The sequence below is a fragment of the Martes martes genome, assembly GCF_963455335.1.
Source record: "Martes martes genome assembly, chromosome: 6".
NCBI lineage: Eukaryota > Metazoa > Chordata > Mammalia > Carnivora > Mustelidae > Martes > Martes martes.
In genome coordinates this window covers 59,730,292-59,753,532 of record NC_137893.1, presented here as the reverse complement: position 1 = coordinate 59,753,532, position 23,241 = coordinate 59,730,292, and positions in this window count along the sequence as shown.

The following is a 23,241-nucleotide window of genomic DNA, read 5'->3' as shown; positions in this document are numbered from 1 at the left end:
AAAGCTTTGCTTGACCTTCGCTTTGTATCAGTCTCGCTCCTTTGACCATGGACCCAACATTCCCCGCAAACATTAGTAAAATGCTTTAGCCATAGGAGTAGATAAACTTAACTTGTTTTATTTGGCAATTTGGGTTCAACTGTCATTTGTAACTGATTTGTGGCTAACATTTTGGAATGGAAGCAATAGGGTCTCTGTGTCTGCCTTATGTTTATGAATGTCTATGGATTTATGTTAGGCATATGTGTTTTCCCCCTTCCATTTCCAGATAGTATTGCCAAAGTTAATTTGTGAAAGAGCTCTATTTAATTGGCTTAATAATGGGTGCTAATGAATTAAGTATTCCTAAAACTCAGAAATATAGACACCAACCCAAATATTTTTCAAGTTTACATCATCTGAGATAATCTTTGGTAAATAAAAGCTAGTTTAAATTTGGCTTAATTAAAATAGGTATGTCTTCAGAGTTGTGAGCAATAAATATAATGCAGATAAACAACTTTAATTCTACCTGTGTTTACTAGTCAAATAAATTCATATTCTCTCTATTATCAATATTGTCAACAAGAAAAATAGCTTGGAATGACAACTGACTTTGGCTACTATGTAATCAAGTTTCATTGATAGTCTAAACATCATTTTGGGAAGCCAAATAATTTACATAGATATAAGTGGAGTAAAAGTTTGGGTAAACTTTTCAACAATAATTATATGTTATGCTGTATCTCCTTCAAAATAGTTTCTCAAATATCTTTGGCAACTTGAAACTTTAGAATTTTGCTAAGTTAGTTTAAGCAGTGGGAATTCCTTGCATGTCTAGATCATTTCTAAATAAGATTAAATATAAAAACATTAATTGCTCGGGGTGCCTGGGTGGCTCAGTGGGTTAAAGCCTCTGCCTTCGGCTCAGGTCATGATCCCAGGGTCCTGAGATAGAGCCCTGCATCAGGCCCTCTGCTCGGCAGGGAGCCTGCTTCCTCCTCTCTCTCTCTCTGCCTGCCTCTCTGCCTACTTGTGATTTCTGTCTGTCAAATAAATAAAAAAAAAATTAAAAAAAAAACATTAATTGCTCAACAATTAAGTTTAAGTTTACCTATTTTTAACCTCTTATTACAGAGGAATTGAATTGATACTTGGACCTGTTAATAAACATGGCTGTGCCACATTGAAAAATAGTGCTGTGGGGAAATGTATGCTTCTAGACATTATGAAATGCATTCATAAATTTGCCAATGTAAAGAATACTGGTATAACAGCTTATAATTGCTTTTCAGTTTTGAGGTTTCAACTAGAAACTGGGATTTCTAAGGGTTAAGAATTTGGATTAATATGTGTTATTAAAGCTACTAGAAATAATAAGGGGACAATTCAGTATGCAAGAAAACTAGGATGTGTTTTTGGCTAAGAGAAGGTATGAGGTATGGAAATGCATTTTTGTTAAAGAAAAAGAAGGTAATTTTGTCCTAAAAAAAGAAAAGAAAAGCTAGTTACTTCAGAATAAGAAAGAAAAAAATAAAAGACAAAATAGTATAGAAAGTTGGGAAGAAAGAGCAGGAAAGAGAATTTCACTTTTTGAGGGTCAAGTTGGCTAAAATGAATTGTTATTATAATGGAGTTTTTTTATTTTTAAATAAGCTTTAGTATCAATAGTATGCTTTTGTAAATTTCTTTCATCTGCTAAAAGAACAAAGTTTTCGGGGCTCCTGGGTGGCTCAGTGGGTTAAAGCCTCTGCCTTCAGCTCAGGTCATGATTCCAGGGTCCTGGGATCGAGCCCCACATCGCATCAGGCTCTCTGCTCGATGGGGAGCCTGCTTCCCCTCCTCTCTCTGCCTGCCTCTCTGCCCACTTGTCATCCATCTCCCTCTGTCAAATGAATAAATAATCTGAGGGTTTTGAAGGGGCGGGGGGGGTGGGAGGTTGGGGGAGCCAGGTGGTGGGTATTATGGAGGGCACATATTGCATGGAGCACTGGGTGTGGTGCATAAACAATGAATTCTGTTACGCTGAAGAAATAAAAAAATAGTAAAGTATAAAAAAAAGAATAAATAAAATCTTAAAAAAAAAAAAAAACCAGAACAAAGTTTTCTTGGAGCGTTGTGTGCTCCTGATAAGAGTTTTAGTGTTTCTTTACTTTTGAAGTAATCTGAACAGAAAGCAAAGATTTTGGTGTTTTGTTTTTTTTTATTTTGGTGTTTTATCAAAATAATTTCCTGTGTATCATGTTGTCTTAATCAGGTATTTGATTACTTAAGAAAATTAAAATAGCTAAGTTTTGCTCACACTATGTAACTTGTTGTTTTGTCTTTAAAATTTTTGTCACTTTGGTTAAGTAGGTAAGTAAGTATTGTTTCATAATGAACTGTGATCCCAGTTAGTCAAGTGTCCAAAACCTTGTAATACTTTTGACAAACTTGCTCAGATCAAATCTTAAGTGAATCTTTTTGACCTGGAAATAACTTGGTATTTTCCAAAGGGTCACTGGGACATTTCAGAAGAGTTTTTTTCTCTCCTTATGAAAAGAGAGACATTAAACTAATTAGGCTTATTTGATATGTTAAATTTCATAGTATTGTCAAATAAATAATGCTAAGCCTTTTTTATGCATATCCTGGTGTGGCTATGGGTCATTAATGTAAGTGTTCCAGAAATTATGTGAAATTCTTAAAAATCTGATATGAAATGTTATCTGTCATAATTCCAGTTATCATCTTAAAACACTGTATGTCACAGCAATAATAAAACTTCCTTCTTAATCGCATTATAACAAACTCTCATCACATCTTTAGCTATGGACATTTTTATGTCCTTTGGCATTTGCAGTTATTGTTTCACCCTGTGCTTTTACAAAAGTGTTTCATTTTCAGGGAGATTCATGGAAAGGACTCAGACAAGAACACGTTTCTTTCTTTTTTTTTTTTAAAGATTTAATTTATTTATTCGACAGAGAGAGCAAGAGAGGGAACACAAGCACGGGGAGTGGGAGAGGGAGAAGAAAGCTTCCTGCCAAGCAGGGAGCCAGATGTGGGGCTCGACCCCAGGGTCCTGGAATCAGGACCAGAGACGAAGATAGATGCTTAACAATTGATCCACCCAGGTGCCCCAAGAACATGTTTCTGATAATTCTCCGATCATGTCACTGAGTTGGGAATAGTTCATGGAGCTCTAAGGAAAAACTGGGTTCATAACATTGCTAACAAAAGATAAAGATCGAGAATTAATTACATAGGACTGAATGACCTGATGAAGATAACTATAATTTTTTATGGCTTTTTTGAAATATTGTTTATTCTTTTATGTTTTGCTTTTCCAGATTTAAGGAAACCTTTTTCTCTTTTCTCTCAAGCTATCAGCAATTGGGTAAGATGTACCTTTGCTAACGAAGAAGAAACATTTATCTTTTCCTCCTTACCAGATCCTTTCAGAATTCAGAAACTCGTAGTGAGTATTTTTATTTTCATGGCAATGTAGTTATTTGTGTAAGTTCGATAAGAATCTGTTCTCCCTGTAACACAAGCACACAATTGACTGGAATGTCAAATTTGAGAAAATATGCATAAACTTGACAATAACTGGACAACTTCAAGGAAATTAAATTTCACTTTATGGATTGATAAAGCCCCTTTGAACAATCAACCTGGTACCTTGCTTACAGGGTTCCTGGTCACCTTACCAGGTAAGTAAGGAAGCGCACTTTCTGGCAGATTCCTGGGCCAAAGTTCAGAGTATCTTGGGGGACCTCAAGAAGAAAAGAGGTCAACCAAATCCATAGGTATTGTAGGTAAGATCTGATGGCAAGACCTTGGCTTGGCTTCCCAGCCTGGAAAGACTTTTAAAACTCCAGTCTGATGCCTGGTTGGCTCAGTTGGTTAAGTGTCTGCCTTCAACTCAGGTCATGATCTCAGGTCCTGGGATCGAGTCCTGCATCAGACTCCCTGCTCAGAGGAGAGCCTGTTTCTCCCTCTCCCTCTGCCTGCTGCTCCCCCTGTTTGTGTTCTCTGTCTCTATCAAAAATAAATAAAATCTAAAAATAGCTCAATCTGAGATTCCTTATGAAAGATTCCCACAAAGTAGACCTAAAAAACCTATACAGTCAATCACTATTCTTACTGCATTTATGTAGATAATCAGACCAAGGTTATAGAAACTAGACTTAATTTGCAAGCAAATTAGTCTTACTATGGGAATTTTTAATAGAAAGGGGGGTGACTGTGAAGAGGAAAAGTTATTCTTCAGTAGAAACTATAATATACATTTGAGAATATTAGATTCTACTTCTGTGAGTTGTTTGTAAGATTTTGTTTTCTACCTGTAAATTGGACTAGACTTTTTTCATTTCCTCCAATACCTTGCTACAACTTTCCAAACTAATGTTCCCAATTTTTTCCCATCCTTATGACCTGGAGTCATTGAGAACTAAAACTCCCCTTTCCCAAAGCCATGAAAGCTGAAGTGAGACAACTTTATATAACCTTTGGGGAAATCACCACAATAGCTCATGTATAGAAAATCTTTATGCCTCTTGCTGTGCAGGCCACTCGAAAAACAAAACAAAACAAAACAAAAAAGAAAAAAACAAAACATAACAAAAAAAACACTAGAGACATCCACAGCACAAATGAGGAAAATCTATCAGATTATCGCAGTCTACCCTTAACCCATCTGAAGGTGCTCTGAGGCTGACATTTAGAGATATTCTCAACTGGCTGTCTTCAGAACCCAGAAATTGGGATTATAATCTGCTCCAATCATTAAGCTTTGTGGGTTTTTTTTTTCTTTTGTTTCCATAGAAATACCTCTTCTTAAATACCTGAGGCAAATACTTGCATCATGTAGGCTTAATTTTGGAAGCCCACCTGCATCACTGTTTCCTGAAATAAGACAACCCTTTAATGGAACTGACCTATTCACAGGACTAAGAGACTAGTTTGATGAGGTATGGAATAAACTACCAACTCAGGACTGATTCAAACTTCCTTATACCCAATGCCAAAGATGTCAAAATATTTCACATTACCCAAATCTTTGAACAGATTCCCGGGGCCAGCCCACAAGATCACTGACCTGTTTTCATGGCTGAACACTTTCAAGCTGGGGACAGTTGCTACAGATTGGATTTCAGATTATTACCTGTATAATTATTATGGGACTTGCTACTATAATCCCATTGAGATGTGCACTTTCTGGGTTACAATGTGCCCTACCCCTGACTTTTAGCACACCAGCTACCAGGCAGTCCATGTCCTCACCTTTGACTCTGATGCCTTGGCATCATGGAGTGAAATGTAGTCTGAGCCCTGACTTTAAAATTCTTTTTTGTTATGCAAGTACCTGACTTAAACTTTGATTGATGAAGCATCGTCTTCAAAGGGGCATCCGCTTCATTGATGTCTATCTCCAATAAACACGTGGCCAGCCGTAAGTCTAGATAAAGAATAGGTTGTCTCCCTACACTGAGGCTCCTTTGGTTTAGAGATGCAGGTTGATTTCAATAAAGGAATATTAAGGTCACTTCTTTCCTCCTCTGCTTTAAATTCCCAATCTGGTGTTTTAAATTCATCAATAAAGAGTGAGTCTCGGAATCCCTAGGCACCCACCCTCAACCTCAGGCCCATGCACTTCTCTGTTTTTCTTTCTACCTGAGACCTTGCTGTGTAGCCTCAGGTGTGCTGTGTAATTTTCAGGTCTTGTAAGAAGTAAATCTTTATTTTCAAAGTTTCCTGATCGTTACTGCCAAAGGGCTTCTTGCAATGATAATAAGAGCCACAAGGGCTGGTCCAGCCACAATATTGGTTATTCATAGGCTGAGACTGACACACAACACTCATTTCATTTCAATAAGAAATATTGGGAGAGGGAACATCAAGAGAAGGAAGCAGAATTTTAGTAATCATTGGTTTATGACACCATCTAGCTAAGTGGTAACTCTAACCCACCTTCATCCTAACTCCTCTGTGTCTAAAGTACTTGAAACATGGCAAACACATTGTACCTGTGTAAACTGACCACTTATTTCCTTTAAAAAAAAGTATTCCAATCATATCTAAACTCTTAGTTTAATATCAGTAAAGAGGAATTATAGAAGGGAAAATGTTCCTTAGTCTTTGATTTTAAAAAAATCATCACACAAGAACTTCATTATTTGCAAATGTGTAATAAAATAACCCCCAGCTGTTTCCAGGCCCTGAATTCAGGTTCTTTAGACTCGGATTTTCATAATGTTTTCAACACCTGGTAGCTATGTCTTAGCATCTAAATTTCAAGTTGTGATATCTGGTTGTTAAGGCCCACCATAACTGAGACTTGCCCTACTTACTCAAACTAATGGAAAACAATGAAAAATAATGAAAAGTAATCCATCACTTCTTACCCTGTGTTTTTCAGCCAACCTTCCAAATGTCCTCTGCTCCCCCCAAAATATATCCCTACTTTTTTTTTTTGCCTCTATTTGATTTTCTCTTTCCCTGCATGCTCCTGCCTTTTTCCTTCTCTTGATTAAATCCTTCTAGTCCTTAAAGACCATCAATCCTAATTTACTGACACTTACTGCCTTTTTCCTTCTCATACTTCCCTATGCTTCTTGGTTTTTTTATTGACAGTTTCATGCGATTTAGCACCTCTCTTGACACCCTTATATTGTTCCAGAATTAATGCATGTGTGCTAGTCTTGTCTCTTCAAGTAGACTGTAATCGGGGACTGTGAAGAAAGTTATTTGTTTTTATATATCTACGTGTGAGATTAAGTTTGTTTTAACATATGTTGTGCATAAAAATAACTCTGGTATTTTTAAAAGATGCCAAGCAATTACATCATTCACCTAGTATCAAACCTAAAGATTTGCAAAACTAAAGTCATCAGTGCTGATCAGGGCAGACATGGGTACATAAAACTCTCAGAATTTTGGAGGGAGATGTTCACAAGAGCAAGAAGCACAGAGGAAGAAAGGCTATTCCAGGAAGAGAAATCATCACTGTAGAGTAGCAGTTTTGATCAAGGGGAGGATTTTTTAGGTTCTTCCAGAAAAAGACAACTGACTGCTTTGAAACACAAGAAAAAAGCAAAACAGGGGGATAGGGGTAGAAGGTATTTGAATTCTAAGCAGTATTGATTTATAGTTGTTACTGAGACATTAAGTATTTAGAATGGAAGGTAGTATGAAGAAATGATATACTAGTCAGTAGCAGAGATGGAATTAGGTCAAAGTAAGTGATTACACATCTTATAAAGAGGCAATATATGTCAGGTTTGAGTTGTGTGTGTATTGGGGTGAGTGGTCTGGGTAAGAAAACCCAGCAGTGGGAAATGAGAAGAGAGGAACACAGAGAGGAATAGAGGATACTAAGAGATTGTACTGCCAGGTGAGAGGTGGCAGATAGGTAGGTGGGGAGGCAGCTTGAGGGAAATTTGGCAGTGAGTATCAGGTAACTAATTATGGGAGTGAACCCAGGTAGAGAGCTAAGCCTTAGATGATAAGAAAGTGGACTGGTGTAGGAGCTGGAAGAATGCAAAGACAATATAACCTCTTACTTTGATTTGCCTTTGGATATAGTTGATGCCGATTGCATTTAAGGTTGAAAATAAATAAGTACTTTTGTTTCTTTTAAGATCATTTTTTTCCCTTACCATTTACAATGGTGGCTTGGTGGCATTCCTTACTTGTTCAACAGCAAAGCATCTGTCTTCCCTTCAGTGCTCTTTTTAATAAATGGCAGCATTTACCCTGGAGGGTCCTGAATGGGGAAAGGGCAGCATTCAGAAGAAAAGCTCTGATGCCCTGTCAGGACTGGGTTCAGCCCTCACTGTTCTGGCAAAGTCTCAGGGGCCCTTCTTTATGCTGTTTCTGAAAGCAGCCTCTTTCCACCACCAGGCTGAGCGCATGGCAGGTGCTCAGAAAGCACTTGGAGGGGTTGGATGGCTCCACACAACTGTTAAAAGATGATCTCATTTGCAAAGTTTACTTGCAGGAATCTTGTTCATTGAATAACAGATTTTTGCCTTAGTTGCAGGAATTTAAATGTTACCATCTTCTTTCAGGGGGTACACATTTTACTTTAAATCAGCATGCATTTATCCATTTTGCTTTCCCTCTGTGATGCTGACCTTCCAATTTCCCAGCCCTGAATACTGCTGGATGCCAAGGGTCTTCTAGGAATAATGGCCAGTCTGAAGTTGAAAAGAATATAAAACCTCGGCTATCTTCATTCACTGCTGGCTACTTGGGGACATTTCACAGCCTCTCATAAATTCATTTCTCCATTGGTAAAAGAGCTAAATCTGCCGGCACAGCTCTTAGCAGAGAACATGTTCCATCCCTGAAAATACATGTTTAAATATTTAATAAAAGCATAAATTTGAAGAACTTCTAGCAGCTGTAGAGAGAGCAATTGAATAGAAGGCAAAAACAATCTTCATTCGAGGAGATTAAGAGAGTTAAAGAAATGACTGAGGTATTATACAGCTCTATGGTCAACAAACATTCCAGGAAAAAATGAAAGGAAAAAAAAAAAATACATGGAATGCTTGCCTCATGCAAGGGAGTGAACACAGCACGGAATATTCTGAAGGTTCAAATCTGAAGTAAAAATGCAAGCTATGACAGTGCCAAACACTGTCTGTAGCCTTGTTTGTAAAGCAGCCTGGCCCCTTGGGAAGACAGATGGCTCACTGTATAACACTTACGTAACCACAACCTGAGCTGCGCTGGACCTGCCGGAGGCAAAGGAACAAGGATGCCTCTGAGAAAAGATAAATTGTGGTCTCTTTAAAACCCCCTGGAACTGTTCTCCCTGGCAACCCAAGTGACAGCAGGGGGCATCAGAATCTTCCAACACACAGTTAACCAGCTGTACAACCTTGGCAAAGCAGCCCGTAACCACAGCCAGGAAGTTGTGTGTCATTCGCTCAAGCCTCCAAACCCCAGGGTGGCTCCCCTGTCCCCCAGGCTGTTCATGGGCGTGGCAGGAGCTGCCTTCTGAAGGTTTAGAGAAGTGGGTATTCCAGTGCCTTGGGGGTGGGGAATGTTAGTCAGCCTTCCTGAGCACAGGCAGTACCAGACTTGCACATTCTCAATTTATAAATAAATGATCCAGGAGAGACACAGAGGGTCACTCCTTCCCAGGCGAGAGGCAGCACCGGCATTTCTGTTTCCAGGAAAAGTCAGAATGAAATAACAGAGCATTGAGAGAAACTGTGGATCCTCAAAGCCAGACAAAATCTGGGAAAATCAAGAACAGTTTAGAGGATTAACCTCAATCACCACTCAACAGAGCAAACATCTCACAGATAAGTCATTCATTTTTATGGGATTCATTTGGATCAGCTTGTTTTATGCTGAACACAAGCTTGATATCTTGTACAGTAAGAAAATCTGTGTTGTGATTGAAGCTAAAGGGGCTATTTTTAAAGTGCAGCATTTTAGGAAATAGGACAGATCTAGGATGAGGCAAAATCACGGTTTAAGATAAATGGGAGAGTCTCATATATTCCCTTTTTCCAAAATACTGCCAAGGGCCAACTGCATACAGATGGGAGAAGCCAGACCCCATCCCTGTTTCTGCATTATGGGTCCCCACCCCCACCCCGGGTCCAAATTTCAGGCTTGTTACATGTGTCTTCTAATGTGGTGACATTTGCTGTTACACTGAATTTTATAGTTTGAGTGGGAACCTACCCACCACCACATATAAAAATGTTTCTCCAAAAAACCCTTTTCAAGTTCTCCACAACTGACACAATAAAATGAACTTTGGGAAAGCAATGTTACAGACTATCTAGCCTACAACACACCAGGTTCTCATATGAAGTGAATTAAATACATATACTAAAGGATAAATATTCTCCAAATGTCACACTCCTCATCATCTGTCATTTGGTAGTTTATTGGGATATTGTGCAGAAGTCCGTAAGACACAACCCCAGGTCTTAAGGAGTTCATCCATACCCTGAAAAAGCAGTTACCACCAGATACATGAGAGCTGTGGTTGAAGAGAGAACAAGTTGCTTTCTTGAGAAGAGGGGATCCTCGGAAAACATAACAAAACTTTAAGGAGGAAGTGTCTCCAGATTTGTTCCTTAAGGGACAAGTATATTAGAGTTCTCCTGATAAATATCTCATAGAACACTCTCTCAAAGTGTGGATCTTGAGTCTACTATTTTATGACCATTTAAAGCAATTATTAAGTGTCACAATGCTCTGAAAACCCCCCAGACAACATTATTCAGCTACTTTCTTCCACGTCTTCCTCCCATGCCACCATATCCAGGGGACTGTCTGATTTATTTTTGGAATTTGGATGAGATTTATTTCATTGGAGGTAACTAAATAGAAACATTTCTACCAAATTCCTAGATACTCTGAAAACAGTGGGTCCATGGTTTAGAGACATCTGGTAGTAATGAAACCTTGACATATTTTGTGACAGATTCCTCCTTTGCCTCCAGGCTCTATGTACCTTTAGGGTCCATTGAACTGCTAGAAGTCATGGAGAAACAATCAATGGAATTTAGCAATTTGTTGAATATTTAAATGCATTCATTAATTTAGGGGGTATTTCAAGTATTTTAAGCCTAGAATTTTGTCAGTAAGTACACATATGGTTCACCAATATAAGTGATTTAGATTAGCACTTCTCAACTGGTGGATAGTAGGGCATTGCTGTGCCATGGATGGGCCACAGGTGTGCCAAGATACTGCTTTCCTTGGTCTTATGGCCGTCATGTGTGACCTAGAGTTGCCAAAGTTCCTGGACTGGTGGCCTCAAGCTGAGAGCATCTTTTTCTATTTTTCCAAATGTCATAACATATTATCATTTTCTAGGTTTGCATAATTGGAGAAAGATCGGGAAGCTTCAATTTGTACTCTAAGCTTGCTAATGGCTCTTGACCTCACATTGTACCAGACCAAGGGCAAGATGTAGGCAGACTGTCGGGCCCCAAAATAGTTCTCAGCAACACTGAGCTGAATGTTGGGTCATTCATTCCAACCATGTACCAACAGTGCTTACAAATTGTGTTTGGTGATGATAATGATGAAGACAAACATGTAATTGTGTGTGTGATGATGGTGAGATCTAGACTTCACACTTCCCACTCCCACACTCACCTGCAGCAAAGGAGATGAATCTGCGGCAGTCTACTCTATACTCTTCCATTTGCCTCAAACATTCCGAACTCATTCTTTTTCTCACAGAAGCAATTGCAAAAACAAACTCTCCCTAAGTTGACAACTTTAATTTGTTCTGATTTGTGAGCAATCAAATAAAAGATTTAGAAAAATATACAATGACATATAAAGGGATAGTGTTCATATAAACCTGAGGTCAGTGTAAAGTCAAAGCTCAGGCTTAATGATCTAATGGGAAAAATCAGTTGTCAAAATCCTGCCAGGGATGATAGTAAATAAGAGAAAGAGAAGCAGTGGTACCATTCAGTGTAAACGTGTGTTACTGGTGGCGATGATGGCTCTGGGCAGCCTCTGGGACCTTTGTTGTGACATAGCAGTGGAACCTGGAAGACCACACTGCTAGAATGACACCGTTGTTACCTTCCTCCCTGACACTAGAACTCTGGACAACTAGCAACCATTTGGTACAGAGTCTAGAGCTGTGAGGGACTATAGGAGGGTGGGCACATGGAAGCCACCTCCTTCTAGCTATTCTATGCCAGTTTTACCCACACACATCCTTCCTTTCAGACTTAGGAGTTGCTCCAACTCCACAGGTCAGAATTAGCAGTTTTCTTCCTAAGTTTGTGTGACAGAGCCAGTAGTGCCTCTGAAATGAGAGGTTACGAGCTTAGGATGCAAAGGATCACCACCACAGGCTTACAACAGGGAGGCTAGCTCAGCAGACTGCATAATAATGCTGAGATAGATGTTGTAATGACAAGTGGATAAACCTGTGCTTTTGAAAAGTCGAGATCTGTACATTATGTAACCCTCCACCAATGGGGGAAAATATTTTCCCAGGTTTTAAAAGATAGCTGTATATAGGAATTTTCCTGGGGTGAAAGCCTAGATGGTCTAGGTTGTGAAATGACAGTCGGCCACATAAAAGCAACTTCTCAGGAAGTGCCCTTGAGTATTTGTTCTGAGCGGCATCAGTGTATATTTTGAAACAGGATGGGAAGAAAAATACTATGTTGGGTAGCTACAAGAGCTATAGAAGACTCATGAGACAAATCAAAGTTTAAAACTAATGATTTGCTACATATTAAATCTATTAGGAATGCTTATAGGGTATACATACACATGTAGATAGGTACATATCTATACATTGTGCATATATAATCTACATCTACACATATTACATATTCATATATGTGTATATATACATCCTTCACATATACATGGGGTCATTTCATCTACAAGAGAAATGAAGTCATAAAAATAAGCAACATTACTTCCTTACCATAGTTGTGTGTTCATGTCTGTGTGTGTGTATTATGGTATATTTATCCATAGGCGGTTCATTCAATTTTTTTAATTTTTATTTTTTATTAACATATAATGTATTATTAGCCCCAGGGGTACAGGTCTGTGAATTGCCAGGTTTATACACTTCATAGCACTCACCATAGCACATACCTTCCCCAATGTCCATAACCCAACTACCCTCTCCCTGGTTCATTCATTCTTAAGACATGAAAAGATATTTCTTTTTGCTGTGGAAAAAGAGAGACCTGTAAACTTGCAAGAGAAAATGAAATTCAATTGCATTAATAACTCAAAGAAATGCTAAAATAAAAATGTTCTAAAACCTGAGAAAAACCATATTAGTGAATTATGAATGTTATTGCTACCTGACTTTTTAAAGGCAAGAACTGATTTAAAATTAATTTGCATAGGCTACTAGACATTAGGTACATGGTTCACCCAGACCTCTTCTACATGTGATGTTTTTGAAACCAAGCAAATGATTAAGCAACAACAACTAAATACCAAAAGTAGAAAAATTTAACAGTTCTGAACTCTTGTCACCCAATTTACACTACCTGTAGGGCAGCAGCATCACATAGAGAATAGATCATAGACTGGGGAATCAGACACAATGGACTAAAATGTTGACTTCATTTATTAGCTGGATATGGATATTTAAGCAATTTTAGAAGATTTTATTTATTTTTTGACAGACAGAGATCACAAGTAGGCAGAGAGGCAGACAGAGAGAGAGGGGGAAGCAGGTTCCCTTCTGAGCAGAGAGCCCAATGCAGGGCTCAATTCCAAGACCCTGGGATCAAGACCTGAGTCAAAGGCAGAGGCTTTAACCACTGAGCCACCCAGGCACCCTGATATTTAAGCATTTTGAGGCTTAACTGATCTATGTAAGACACAGACTATTATCTCAGAGTTATTGTAAATAGTAGATGAGAAACATGATATTTATAACATCCATATGTATATCAAGTACTCAGGAAATGTCCGTTTTTCCCCCTTTATACCAAAATGACAAAGATACATTGATTTTTATCCAAGTGTCCAAAATAGTGTATGGAAAAATCTTCAGGACAGCACTAGGCAGTAAACTAGATGCTTTTCCAACTACAATAACCTATTATACTATTTAATATATCTTCCTACCCCGTATGTATCTATATCCCACTTTATAGTTGACTAAGCTGAAGCTCCATGTTCAAAAGCTAGATCATTGTAATCACAAAGCTTTTCTTCTATATATCAAGCTACCATGATTTCTGTTGAAGAGAAAGTCCTATGACAGCATTTGCTCCAATAGCTGCACTAGGTGTCTACAGTGTTAGGCTGGAGTTACATAGCCCTGGATGCAAAGAATCCTCCCTAAGCTCTGCATAGGCTAAGCATTCCTTTGTCACCCACTCAACAGACATTTGTGATCAAATCCTATATTCAAGCACTGTCATAAACATTGAAAAACTAAAGGACTCCCCTGAAGAGACTTAGATAATCCAGTAACTTGGGACTTAAATCTTTGATTTTTACATTCTACTACTGTCCTTCTGGAGCTTTGCTAGTAACCATGGGATCTTTCTGTGACCAAGCACTACCACACACCTTGTGACTTTAATGTTTCTCTGAGCCTCTGTGGATGCCATGCAATAGCAAACTTATTTCAGATACCACTTTGAGAATAACTCAGACTCTTAAAAGAAGTTTATCCTTTTCTACAATTAGATAAGTTCTGAGTGAAAAATTGCTTGAATAATGGGTATAATGCAAGTGTTTATCTCACCATGTAAATGCAACTTCTAGTGCATGGAGAACATAAGAAACAAAGAGACATCAACCAGCAGTGCAACATTGCAGAGCACCTTGTTCTTGACTATCAAGCTGAAACCCCAATAATGTGGCAGAGAATTTTAGTGAACAGCTACCAGACGTGCTCTTTGCAGGAGACAATATTAGTAAAAGTACAGCAAAAGATGTCTTCCTTCAGAGTCAGAATTATTCTCAGTCACAGAGGACTTCTGACACTCTGTTGACATTCCAAGGAGCTCTGAGCTCATGAAGTAGTGAGGTTATTGGGATCGGAATGATCACAAAATCTATAGTGACTCCAAACTGTCTTGGGCAGCAATTTCTAGCCTGAAGTCTTTTTGGCCAAGTCAAATAACCTCAAACCTTTTTTTCTCTCTCCATGGGAATTACACCAGCAACCTAAAGTTCCCAGAATCTATTGTCCCTCATACTATACTATCCTAAAGAAGTCCTCTTTTGCTAATGAAAATGATTCCCCCTGGTGGCTGCTCGGTCTTGGTCAACCCATTGGGCTTTGTGGGATAAATGTCTGTCTGGTAGCCCAACATGCTTTGGGGCTAGCTCAAAAGTGAGTGTTGGAAGCATGAAGATCATGGGCCATAAAGAAAATCTCTACAGTTCACTCAAAACATTCTGTGTGCAGGACTTGAATTTTAAGCAAAGAAGCTTCTTTGTCATTTATCTCATCACTCTTTTTATTTTATGGATGCTTCAAAAGTATTGGCCTCTTTGTTCCAAATTCTATTCCTGAAAGCTCTCTGACATGGTCCATAATTTCTTCCATTTGTTGGATTAGTGTGTACCACATAAACCCACATATGCAACTGTGGGAAATGAACAGGAAAATGATGTCACAAAGCAAAGGAAGTAAGGCTGCTGCAAACCACAAGTCAATAAAGAAGCATCAGCTAACCATTTATGACCAATCATTAGTTTTTGTCTCCAGGTGGAACAGATAAGATATGGAAAAGAAAGAGAGTTCTCTTCCTGTCTGTGAGTCAACTCACCTTAATCGACATTCCTTTTAGGAAAGAAAAATATTTAATAAATAAAATCTCTTTTTCTGTTTAATTTTCTCCAAGTAGTCTCTCTGTAACTCTTTATAGTATCAGAAATAATATTTAACACGAGGTCTTAGAGTTGCTGATACAGACAATAAGAGCTCTCCCAAATACTTAAGGATTATTTAGAAAGGTCTCTGATACAGGCACTATCATGGGTTGTGCTGGTTTTGCAGTCAAGTCTCCTGAGTTGATGAAGGAGAGTGGATATAAATGAGAGCAACACAGGGCAGTGGCTCTTTTATACACACAGATACACATGCACCCACTATAAGTCACCAGAGGTGTAGTCAAGAAACTTCCAAGGTCTTTTGAGCCATTTCACACTTAGAACACCAGCTAAAAAAAATCTTTTGGGACAAAGACAAAGTCAATAGAGCAACAGTTTCCCATGTACAAACATGTCATTCTCATGATGTGACTACAGTGACCCTGAAATTTATTTTGCATTACATTTTAACTAAAAAAAAAAAAAAAAAAAAAAGCAAGTTGTTGTTATTTGATGGCAGCAAGCATAACATTTTGACAAAGAAAGGACTGCTTGGTCTCTAATCAACAATTTGAATCACAAAGTAATTGTGTAGAGATAATCCCCAGGAGACTGGAAAACACCCTGAAGAGGAAATCCAGTACTAAAAGATGAAATGGAACAGCCCAACCCACCAATACACTAGTGAGCTTGTCCCTAGGGCTGGAGGGATTCAGGCTGCAGTGGGTTTATCTCACCTGTAGGTCTCTGCCATCTTGCCTAATCCAGGTAACCTTTTCAGATAGCCAGGGTGCTTGCTAATAGTTCCCATCAATTCTCTGTCTTCTTCCCTTTGGTAGTGCTCATTGCTCTGATCTGAGGGCAAAATCTCAGTGACAATCACCCAGTGTTCACCCAGTTTATCAACCAGTCATCCCAGCCACAAAGGGGTTTCTATAGTTCCCAAGGGTTTCTATACCTAAGGACATTCCTCAAAAGAAAATGCAAAAAAAATAGGCCTAAAATTGTCTCCCTTGCAGGCTGCTCAAGACTTGGTTTCTGTCAGAGCATTGAAAGAAGTGACTTCATTAAGAATGTGTGAAAAAGGACCTCCCTTAGGAGCAGACTCAGTGCCAGAATTAAGGGGTGTGGCTTTACACCATAATACTAGATAGAGCATTCCTAGCGTTTGTAGCCAAATAAAACTGAGCTGGGATTCTTCTCTTATTTATTTGTTTGTTTGTTTATTTGTTTGTTTTTTGCTATATGACCTTGAGTAATTCCTCAACTCAGATCGGTTTCTTTAACCATAAAATGGGAATAAGAGGGGCGCCTGGGTGGCTCAGTTGGTTAAAGCCTCTGCCTTCGGCTCAGGTCATGATCCCGGGGTCCTGGGATCGAGCCCCGCGTCGGGCTCTCTGCTCCGTGGAGAGCCTCCTTTCTCCTCTCTCTCTGCCTGCCTCTCTGCCTACTTGTGATCTCTGTCAAATAAATAAATAAAATCTTAAAAAAAAAAAATGGGAATAAGAAAATCTATCTTCCTGGATTGTTGTGTGGATTTCATTAAATAATAACTGAAAAGTATTTTGCATCATACCTGCCATAAAACGGGTACTCATTAGGTGATATGTACCTGAAAATAGTATCTTTGGTGATTCTCAACATGCTGGTTGAAAAATGTTAATGATGGTATTCTGTCATTTTAACTCATACAGATAGAAAATTATAGTAATAGTTAACACACAGCGCTTTCTGTGTACCTAGTGCTAGTTAGCACTCTACACATGTTAAGCCTTTAATCTTTACTTCAAATAGCTAGTTTTACTCTAGTGAATAATAAATGTGAATAAATGGGGTCAAAGGGAATTTAAGTAGCTTGCCCGGGGTCCCATAGTTAGTTCACATTGGAAACCAGATACATTTATGGGAAGTTTGACTTTAAAGTCCATGCGTTTAATCACTACACTTTACTTCCTCTCATCTCATCCAATGATTTCAAATAAAAAGTCTATTTATTAGTTTCAAATCCGCCTACTTTAGCTGCCTATAGACTTCTCTGACTCTAATTCTGACCCTAGGATTTATAAATTTTTCCTGCTCCAGCCTTCTTAGTTCATCTTATACACAAATACATACAAATAGTTCACATTCTTACGTGTAACTGATAGACAACTCTCTCTGCTGCCTTCAAACAGGAAATATTTTGCTTCACTACTGTAGTAAAGGTCATTTAGAGAAAAAAAAAAAAAAAGTCCTACCCAATTGTATGACTCCTTTGGTCATAGTGATAGAAATCCTAAATAGGGTGTCCTCTCTCTTTCTTGTGTTCTGTTTGTCATTCTTTTTCCTGTATGTATAGACTTTGATGTTATAAAATGAGAAAACTTGAGAATAAAACATTTCCTAGAACACTCTAGAAAGCACTCCTTTTTTAAATTCAAAAAAGAATGACTCCAGGATAAGGTGACTGCTGTTTTTAATATACTCAATAGTACTCAAGCATCTAGAACTAGCTTTTCCCTGGATCTTCCTGGACAATGGATCTTGCTACTGTCTCTGCTAGGATACAAAGTGCTCTAAGATGGGAACTGAAAGTTCTGCATGTTCATGGAGGACAAATCTTCAATTTGACCAATGGTTTAGATACTGTCAAGTTGGCATGTTTCCTTTTCTTCTACCTTGCATTAATTCCTGTGGTAGATTTGATTGAGTCAATTTAGGTAATCTACACTTCCTAGAATTCCCATTACTGCATAGTTCTGGATTAGCATGATCCACATGAAACATTTTACATGAGATCCGGCGGACAGATATGAAGCAACAGCAATATATTTTTTTTCTTTTTTATGTGTGGAAGGTTGGCACAGACCATGAAGCACTGTTGATGGTCAGACATATTGTCACTTAACTGTTGGGTTACTCAACATGGGGCAGAAGCCAGGCCCACAGCCCCTTTGACTTTACCATATCTCCACCTTCAGCTTTTCTGACTCCTGCACCAAGTTCTTGTCTAGGTCTATGACAAAGGCTACCAGCTGCTTCTTCAGATTACCTTATATCAAAGCTGTTGGCTTAGAGGTGGTGAGGGACCAGCAAGTTCTAGAGCATCCTTGGGATTTCTAATTCATCTTTGCTGGTTCTACTTTGTCCTTGTCTTCTTACTTCATGCTTGTCTTTTCTCCCAGACTACATACTGCTTATCTGCAACTTTAGGCTTCAAAACCAGGTACAGAAAGAAGAGCCTCATGTGAATTATTTAACCAGCTCCAATACTTTTCTTGGAGAAAATTATTATGCATATATTAGCCTGGTCAGGCTACCATAACACAATATCACAGACTGAGTAGCTTAAAGAACACACTTACTTTCTCACAGTTTTAGAGGCTAGAAGTCCAAGATCAAAGTACTAGTAGAGTTAGTTTCTGGAAAGAGTTCTCTTCCTGGCTTATGGACAGCTGCCTTCTCTCTGTGTCTTCAAATGGGTTTTCCTGTGTGTGCATGTGAAAAGAGAAAGAGAAAGAGCTCTGATATCTCTTCCTCTTCTTATAAGGACACTAGCCCTATCAGACTAGGGCCCCACCTTAATAACTTCACTTAATTTTAATTACTTCTTTAAGAGCCCTACCCCCAAATACAGTCGGACTGGAGGTTAAACTTCAATAGTGAATTTTGGGTGGACCAAATCCAGTCCATGACATTCCGTCCTCTGGTTCTTCGGGATTCATGTTTTTCTTGCATGTAAAATACATTCATTCCATCCCAACATCTCCATGAGTTTTAACTCATTCCAGCATCAATTCCAAGTCTAAAATCTAATCTAGACATCATCTAAATCAGGTATGGGTGAGACTTAAAATGTGATTCATCCTGAGGCAAAATTTCTTCTCCAGCTCTGAACCTGTGAAATCAGCCAAATTATGTGCTTCTAAAATACAATGGTGAGACAGACATAAGATAAGCATTCCCATTCCAAAAAGAAGCAATGGGAAAGGAGAAAGATGCAACAGCTTACAAAACCTAGCAAGAAAAATTCCATTAGAACTTAAACCTCAAGAACAGTCCTCTTTAGATAAATGATCTGCCTTTCAGGCTTGCTGTGGTGTGGCATTGCCTCCATGGTGTGGTGTGGCCCTGTCCTCACAGCTCTTTCTAGTGGCTCTGCACACACTGAGGCACTGGGTTGTTAGGTGCTGCATCATCCTCTGAAACCAAGGAGAACCAGCATTGTCCCTTGGGACTTTACAGTCTGGGCCTGTGGTGAAAGTGGCAGACCCGATGATCTCTGAATCACCTTGAAAATCATTCTTACCTTTGCTTGAAGGATAAAGCATTTTCATGGCTAGATAATTCTTTTGTCTTCTTCTGTAGACTCCCAGGAGTTTAAAAGCTTTCCTTTATTTCATCCTTTTGCTGTCTCCTATAATTCAAACTAGCAATGTCTCCACTAGTGAAACCCATCTCTATTCCTGGCTTCTGCTGATTTGGGCAATTAAAATCATGAGTAAACTCTTTGTAGAGTGATTGTCCAGCAACACCCTTGATCCCTTGATATTTTCTCCAGAACATGCTTTCTCATTTTTTTTTTCAATATGGACAGGCTGAGAATTTTCTAACTCTCCAAGTTCTGGTTCATTCTTACCTAATTTCTTCAGTTTCTCTCCCTCTCTCTCTCTCTCTCTCTCATTTTACCATGAGCAGTAAGGAGAAGCCAGGCTACACTTTCAACATTTTGCTTAGAAATCCCTTCAGCCAAATATCTTATTTCATCATTTGCAGAGTCTACCCTCTACTAAACACTAGAACATAATTCAGCCAAGTTCCTTGACACTTTAAAAGAAGGCTCACCTTTCCTCTAGTTACGAATAGTACGTTCTTCGTTTCCGTCTGAGTTCTTACCAGAATCACTTTTGGTACTCTTGTTTCTACCAACAGTGTCTTCAGGGAAGTCTTGGATTTTTCTAGAATGTACATCAAATCTCTTTCAACCTCTCCACGCTACCCAGTTCCAATGCCACTACCAAATTTTCAGGTATTTGTTATGGCAATACCCCACTTCTTGGTACCAAAACCTGTATTACTCTGCTCAGGATGCCATAAAAAAATAACATAGACTAGGTGGTTTAAACAATAGAGATTTATTTTCTCACAGCCTGGAGGCTGGAAGTCTGAGATCATGACCTTGTTAAATCATGATTGCCTCCTAAAAGGTCCTATCTTCAAATATAATCACATTGGAGGCTAAAGCTTCAACATATGGAAGGGGAGGGGCAGGGAGAATGCAGAATTCAGTCCATTACTGAATGAATCAATTAATCTATCTATCTATCTATCTATCTATCATCATCTATCTATATATCCATCTTACATATAGTGGTTCTAGTGACTTTGCTTTTCTGTTCAGACACTGATTGATAAAGTTCCTTATGACCCATAAGGAGTTAACTTCTCCCACTATATTTTAGAGAAGGCATCCATTCCTTTCATCCCTTTATTCCCAAACCTTAGCTTTTCTACCCATTGAGCCATCCCTGGCAATAGGAGAAGACCTAACTGACTTGAGCCAATCAGTAATTTCCCAATCTCTTGCAGCAATGATTGACTCAGGGCCATGACCATTAGCTTAGTTAATCTAGTCAGAGGGAAGCCCAGGTCTTTTGGATAACTTGAAGGAGAAAGCAAATAGCCCATAGACTTCCTTGCAACCATCTCACTAGCATGTGTGAAGTCAGTTTTAGGACAAAGCAGGCAAGAAGGGGATAGAAGAACCAAGAACACGGAAGAGAGCTACAGCTCAAATGACGTTGTGGATTTCTGCAACCTGAGCCCCATCTAGGCTTTCACCTAGGTGATCCATTCCCTTTATTTAGAAAAGAGGAAAAAAGAATTGAATCATCTTTAATAAGGATCCTTTCTGGTACACTCATTTTTTGTGGGAGTTATGAATGTATAACCTCTATGCCCAATGCAATAGCAGATCTCAGTACTGAACAGGGTCAATCAGAATCTTTTTTTATGGGTGGGCAGGGTGGTGGGGAAGGAGCAAGGTTTTGGACAAAGGGAAAAGGATGTCTCTTTTCATGAGGGTCTAGCTGTATCGACCATGTAGACCTGGATGTCTTCTTCTGCAGCTTTGTGGGAAAAACTTATGGGATACAAAACCAACAAATTTTAACAAAACCTGAAAGATAGGGTGCCTGGGTGGCTCAGTGGGTTAAAGCCTCTGCTTTTAGCTCGGGTCATGATCCCAGGGCCTGGGATCGAGCCCTGCATCGGGCTCTCTGCTCAGCGGGGAGCCTGCTTCCCCCTCTCTCTCTGCCTGCCTCTCTGCCTACTTGTGATCTCTGTCTGTGAAATAAATAAATAAATAAATAAATAAAATATTTTTAAAAATAAAAATTAAAAAAAAAAACCTGTGAGATAGAAAAAGAGACAACTCCTGTTGATGTTTTCTGAGCGTCTACCTCTGGTTCTATTTCAGACCATACCCTAACATTTTCAAGATTCATAAACAGAAGATTCTCATTTTTTTTTAACTTAGTTTGACTTTCTGTTGATTCCAACCCAAAGAGTTCTGATGAATATGTAATATTTTCAGGATGGTTCTGCTTAAATACAAAAATAGCCTTTACTATAATTAATAGGAGTCCATAGGCACAGTGAGTTTTTCACAGTAGTTGCCTAACTGCTCCATGGGACTGCCTCCCTCCCCTAAGAGGCCAAATGGATATGGCTGCAGGTTCTGCTCTATTCAAGCTAAGTAGTACTTGTTTTATGCATTGGGCTTCTGCATTAAATGCTATCTGAATAAAGGATTTCATTATTAGGAGTACTTGAAAATCACTGGATTGCCAGATTAATAGAAGAGAGCAAGGGCACCTGGGTGGCTCAGTGGGTTAAGCCTCTGCCTTCGGCTCAGGTCATGATCCCAGGGTCCTGGGATTGAGCCCCACATCGGGCTCTCTGCTCAGTGGGGAGTCTACTTCCCCCTCTCTCTCTGCCTGCCTCTCTGCCTATTTGTGATCTCTGTCTGTCAAATAAATAAATAAAATCTTTAAAAGAGAGAGAGAGAGCAGAACAAGAAGGAAATGGGATGCAGAGCAATCTGTTTTCCAAGGGAAATTCTGTGGATTTTCTGCCTAGAAGAAGTGGCAGTACAGGCATGGACAGCCAGAGGGCAGTCTAGAGACACAAGAAGGCTGGGCCCTGGTTATAAAAAGGTAGGCTGGAGGACTTTGAGAAAGGGATTGGCTCAGACTGTCTGCCTCAGTATTTTTTTCTTAATTTTATTATTATTTATTAGTCCTATGGTGATTCTCCGAATTCAACTACACTGAGAACAGATACCACAGTATTTTCCACTGCCTTTGCTGTTAGTCATTATGCTTCTTGGCACATACTGGCCAAATCAATTTACATGAAAAAAATTTTTTTCTGTTTTACTAAAATGACCGTTCTGGCAGAAGGGCAAACACCTCTGTACCTGTGTATTGTTCTTTCCAAATTATTCACTCGATTTTATGTGTTTGCCTAAGCCCATTTCCCACCACAACCCATATTGGATAATTAACCACTCTGGGTTCTTCTAATAATGGGGACCACAAAATCGATCTCTCAGCAGTTTCAACCTAAGATCCAAATACTCATGCTGAAGCCAAGGTTTTCAGACTTCCTATAAATCCAGGCAACTTTTCCCCTGGATGTTCTTCAGTCTTGGAAGCACCAGTTCAGCTGGAATGGTTTCTACATAAGTGAATAAAAGTCTGTGATGAGAACACTAATCTCCCAGTCACCTGGCTCTCCCTGTGTCACAAGGTCTTCTCGCAGAACAAACACTCTTGGTCTAACTACTGACAGGAGTATAGTACTCTCTTTCCCTTGGCTCCCAAAATCTCCATTAGTCATTTCCTCATTGAGACCATTTGCAAAATTCTCCATAGCTTGAAAGTTGAATCTATTCTTGCAGCTTAATAGGCCATCTTATGA